The sequence below is a fragment of the Amblyomma americanum genome, chromosome 4 (assembly GCF_052857255.1).
Source record: "Amblyomma americanum isolate KBUSLIRL-KWMA chromosome 4, ASM5285725v1, whole genome shotgun sequence".
NCBI lineage: Eukaryota > Metazoa > Arthropoda > Arachnida > Ixodida > Ixodidae > Amblyomma > Amblyomma americanum.
Window position 1 is genome coordinate 13,321,578 of NC_135500.1, and position 6,000 is coordinate 13,327,577.

Here is a 6,000-nt window from a genome sequence, read left to right on the forward strand (position 1 = left end):
TTCGGGCAAGCAGCCGAGCGCCATAACCACAGCCACCGCGGCGGCGCCAGCAAACAACGTACCTCCTCAGGTGCGCCCAGAAAGGATGGAATGTCCCAGTCCCAGTAAGATATTTATCGAACATTTCCAGGCCGTAGAGGCAGGACACAAGCAAAAGGGAACTACGTCCACTAATGGCCTAGAAATGTTTTTTTCGAGGGTGTTATGCAGGAACAAAAACAAATCATAGCATTTTGGTCCCAGAGAGGTAACTGGGAGCACGTTTTTGGGGCCAATGCTTTTCAATAAAAAAAATACAAATTGGCTCCTCGCTCCCTTTTCTCCCCCCCCCCCCCCCCCCTCGCGCCAAAAGCTACGGGGAGAGAAGGTTTTGCTCTTGCACTCGCCGTTTTGAGAGATCAAACAGTTTTGTTCGAACAGCCGAAGGAAGCGCATTTCACCCCGCGTCTCTCTCGTGGGCTGTCGGCTCCATGCTGCAGGCAGGCAGGCGACGGCGGTCTGCCTTTTCATCGCACCGCCGGGAGCGACGGTCACCAACGTGCCAGTCTTCTATAGTGTTTCCAACTTCAGCACGGTGCAGCGGTCCCTGCAGGCATCTCCAACTACCAGCAGTCCTTGTTGCGCCGCTGTATAGCAGAGGCACAGTAATGGCGTCCCATGGCTCGCCCGGCTTCCTCGCTGCGCTCGCCCAGCTTCCTCGCTGGACGGAAGCCATCTTGAGCACACGTATTCGCGCAGTCCCTGGCCGCTCGCGCGCAAGCCCCAGCACGCGGCAGCTCTTGCTCTCATCACTGGGCTGTTGTGAACTTCGTAGCTACGGATTCATGGCAGCTTTCCCGCGCACCTTGGCGTGGCCACATAATCCTTTTGGAACTGATGCATCGGCGCGTGGCGCATCGCAAGTCTTTTGTGCAGCTTCACGGCCCTGCACCATAATGGCGCTCTTACAGGCGTCGTTCGTGGCAGCGGATTTCAAGGCAATGGACGACTCTTAGCGCGCACTCTGCATCCCTCAGCGCCTCCGACGACTGTGGCGTGTTGGTGGCAGCGTGGCCATCCACTGCGGTCATAGGCGGGAGAGATCTTCGGAAGCCTACCAGACTCTTGCTGCGAGTGCCCATGGATTAACCCGCTCTACCTACGTTGCCGTCCTGTCGCAGTGGTATAGTTTGTGATGTGTTTACGTCGCTGACTTTCAACCCACCCCCACCGGATTACTTGTGCCTTGATCCCCTTGATCTCGCCTCCCATACCGTATTGTGCCGCACGCGCGGTCTGCTGTACCATGGGTGCGGCGCGCCAGGGCTCCTACCTCAAGACGTCCCCCCTTTCCATCCGGCTCCAAGCAGTCTTATCTCCACACTTAGTCACAAGAAAATAAAACGGGGGTGTAACGAGGATGTAATAAGGCGTATGTTTGAGCGTTCGCTGTGCCGTGAGAAGGCGCAGGACAGAAGGCTGCGTTGAATACATGTATATAGTTGCAGCATTTTATTTCATCCTCGGGTTTCCGTTGGCAACGTCGTCAAGGTATGTTGGTTTATGCTCGGTTTTTATTTTCGCCTCACAGAATTCTTTTTTTTTTCCTGTTTTGATAACACGCTCAAGCTTACTCCGAGGCTCGTGCGAGAGGCAAAGCAAGAGGGAGGTTTCACCCTGCGGAATATCTGTGACCTGAAACCGCGCATCTGTATCATACCCCCATATAGTCTTTTCTTTTGGCACCCAGGTTGCTCTTTGCATGCGTTTGCTTTTGCATGTGCATATATGCTTTTGCACCCTTTATAATGTTTGCTTAAGGTGCATCAACTTTCAGCCTGTATTATGTTTTTATTGCTTTATTTTTTCAGATTTCTCAGAGCTATAGAAAAATTTGGCAATTATTATATGCTGGTGCCGTAGTGCTCCGTACATTGTGTGTTAAATGGTGCACACATATGCGTCTCCTATTTGTATTCATTTAAATGCAAAGAGCACATCTAATAAACTGAAATTACATCTGTATTGCGCTGCTATTTCCTGTTATATGGGCGGGATCGGGCGACTTTTTGAATTCATATTTCCTTTGTGTGTAAAACTTTGGCACATTTCAGGATCTTGTGGCGGGAGCAGCGCGGCACGAAACAAAGAATAGAGAGGCGGGAATCAATGCTGACTAACAACCAGATTTTTAATCCACGTTCGATCGAATATATACATCTTGCTCGTGCAATAAGGAAAGAACAGAAGCATGACAAACACATAAGATGTGCACGTGGTAAAAGATTAGGACAACGCACGCAGATAATCAATTTCGCTGTCACGAAACGCTACCGAAAGTATGCTGATGCATATATGTCGCTCTTTTGTCGGATGTTGAAGGCTTCTTCAATCTCCCTGGTCCGTTGATCAAATTTTATGTGATGATCATTGTGTTGCTAAGCTGCAGGTCACATTCATGCTCTCTGCAATGTTTTGCTAATTCACTGCTGATGCCGCCCTTTAGGGATCTTTTGTGCTCTCGAAGCCGTTCATTCAAACAGCGCCCTGTTTGAGTAATGTAAGTGCGTCCGCATGACAGAAGTATTTTACAAACCCTGTTTTTTACCGGTGCTTTTTCTTTCATTGATTTTTCTTTGCTCGCTGTTGACTTTGGCGCACAGGCTTCTTAATTGTTTGTGTGCTGACATGAGCACTTTTACACCAGCTCTTGCGCCTACCTTTTTGAGACTGAGGGAAATGTCATTAATGTAAGGAATGACCGCGTATGGCTTCCTTTTTTCTGATGTGGTTGTGACTTATTTTCTGTCTCTAAGTGCTTGCAGAATCCCTTCTGCGACACTGGATAGCAGTCTCGTCGGGTAACCTGCTGCTTTCAGCCGACGGTTCTGGGCGTCAAAACTGCCTTGAACTTCATAATGACAGGATCTCGTCAATGAGGCTCTCATTGCTACTTTTGCAAAGGAATAGAAGAACTGGGACTAGAAATAACGAGTGAACTCCCAGAAAACAACGTTATGCGATTTCTTGACTTGACGCTAGCCTTTCTAGGCGCTCACATATGCTGGCGGTACGGACCACGAAGCTAGAAGGGACTGCTCCCCTACACATTTGCGCACTCCAATATCATCAAGCGGGGGTAGAAAAAAACAGCAATGAAAGCCGCATTGACGAGATCCTGTCATCATGAAGTTCAAAGCAGTCTTGACACCCAGAACCGTCGGCTGAAAGCGGCAGGTTGCCCGACGAGACTGCTATCCAGTGTTGCAGAATGGATTCTGCAAGTGCTTAGAGGCAGAAAATATGTCACAACCACATCAGAATAAAGGAAGCCGTACGCGGTCATTCCTTGCATTAATGGCATTTCTCACAGTCTCAAAAGGGTAGGAGCAAGATCTGGTGTAAAAGTGTTTATGTCAGCACCCAACATGTTAAGAAGCCTGTGCGCCAAAGTCAACAGTGAGCAAGAGAAAAAAATCAATGCAAGAAAAAAACACCGGAAGAAACATGTGAAATGTGTGAAAAGCAAGGTTTATGAAATACCTCTGTCATGCGGATGCACCTACATTGGTCAAAAAGGCGCTGTTTGAATAAACGGCTTCGAGAGCACAAAAGATCCCTAAAGGGCTCCATCAGCAGTGAATTAGCAAAACATAGCAAAGAGCATGAATGCACTCCGCAGCTTATCAACACAATGGTCATCCTGTCATATTTTGATCAACGTACCAGGGAGATTGAAGAAGCCTTCAACATCCGACCAAAGAGCGACCTATGCGTCTGCATACTTTCAATAGCGCTTCGTGACAGAGAAATTGATTATCTGCGTGCGATGTCTTAATATATCACCACTTGTGTGTTTTTCATGCTTCTGTCTTTTCCTTCTTATACGAGCGAGATGTATATATTCGACGAACGTGCATTAAAAATTTGGTTGTTATTCAGCGTCGTGTCTCGCCTCTCTTTGTCTCGTGCTGCACTGCTCCCATCACAAGATCATGCACCAACCAGCCCAAATTTTCAGCTTGTTAAAGCACATTTCATGTAAACAGGTAAGTCTGAATTGCCTAGCCAGCAAGCATTCACGCGAGTGGACAGATGTATTACACCAAATGTAACGTAAGCATGTGCCTGAAATTTGGCATGTATGTGCACTTAGATGCCTGAAGTCTGCATGAAAGAGAATAATTTTTTTTCAGCCGAAGCCGAGAAATCTAGCATTAACCTTTTGGGGCCGTCCCTGGGACGCACAACTTTTTGGGCACGGCTAGTTGTGGGGACGTTTTTTGGATGTCTTTGGGAAAAATGAGCACCTCCTGGAAACATTCTAAATGTCCTGATGGGATGTTTCTGGGAGATTTTGAGAAGGTTTTGTGTGTGGGGCAAGGCCTCATCCCAAAAGTCGAGGTTAAATGCGGTTTACTTTAACCGCAAGCACATTTTCATCACTGCAAAAGTAAACTTCGCTGATGTGGTGTGTGGTCTCAGCTCACCACACCAGGCTTCGGCGCCGGTGCAGCCCAGCCGCTGTGAGCCTGTGACGGGACAATTCCTTCCCCCAGGTGCAGCAGCTAACACTACACTGCCAACCCTAAAGTAGGCTATGCAGACCTCCGGGTAGGCGGGCCTCAAGGCCTCTTCCCGCAGACAGACAGACAGAAAAACTTTACTGAGCAAGTGAGTTTTAGACCCAGCTGGGTCCCGCAGTGCATCAAGTAGGTCATGCCGGGACATGACGTCCGCAGCCCCAGTCACCGCAGCAAGCTGCGATGTCGGGTCTGCAGCCATAAGCGGGACCTCCCAGCTCGAGATGGCGTCCTGTCCCTGCGGAGGAGGGTCAACAGGGCAGCCGAAAAGGATGTGGGAGAGTGGCGTGAGGGTTACCGCATAGGGAGCATGCAGGGGATGTGCCGCAATAGTGGGATAAAAGCTGAGGGGATGACAGAGAGCGGGTCTGGAGGCGTCTGAAGAGGATCTGTTGGGAGTGCGTAAGAGAGGGGTGGAGAGGAGGGTAAGTCCGACGGTCCAAACGGGGTATGTGCGTGAGCTCCGCAAAGGTGTGCGCCCGCTCCCTCGAGAATCCTGGATCGAGACTGTCCTGAGCCCGGCAAATCAAACCTCAGGCCAATTTATCGGCAGCCTCATTTCCAGGGTTCCCAGAGTGAGCCGGCACCCACTGAAGCTCTACCCTGTGCGGTAAATTTTGGGTAGGGGTTGTAGCGGCGGGAGAAATTCACCAGCCCCAGGAATTGTCGCAGGAGGCGCAGGGTTGTGGGCAGGAGACACCGGCAGGGCTGGCGGCGCCGGGAGAGCCGGGGCCGAAGGGAGAGCCGAGGCCGAAGGTGGGGCCGGGGGCGCCGGGAGCTCCGAGCCTGCCGGAAGGGCTCGTGAGTCGTGACGATGGACGGCGGCGCCGGAGACGCAGAGGTGGAGTGGCGGGGAGCTAGCGGCCAGGGGCTGCCGAGGCGGTCAGGGCTGGGGCGAAGGCGGCGTGGGTGAGACCGAGGCTGGTCCTGCGCCAGCTGCTGGCGGCGGCGACAGGGGGTCTGCAGCGTCGTAGAGCGGCAGCGGGCAGTAGGAGACGCCGAAGTCCTCCAGAATGGCAGCGCGCAGCTCGTCGTACGGCCGGCTGCCCAAGACAAGGCAGGCAGGTAGGCGCAGCAGGTCGGGCGGGAGGATATCGCAGAGGACGGCGTGTTTGAATGGCTGGGTGATGATGCCGTTCAGGTACAGCGCCGCCTCGAATTGAGTGAACCACCCGCCGACGCCTTGAGGCCTGAACGCCGGAAGCGGCGGGTCGAAGGCTGGGTTCTGCCAGTAATCCATCCAGGAACTCAGCTGATGGAGAAGGCGCGGCTCAACGGGTCACCACAATGTAGGCTTAACGCCTCAGGAGCGAAGGAAATGAGACCCCTGCTACGAGCCGACACCAGAACAGAACTGCCAGCCGTGGCTGCACGAGCCACGACCAGGTGCCGTCTCTATTCTCTTCGCAGGGTGGCGCGCGCCAGCCAGGTTGTCGGC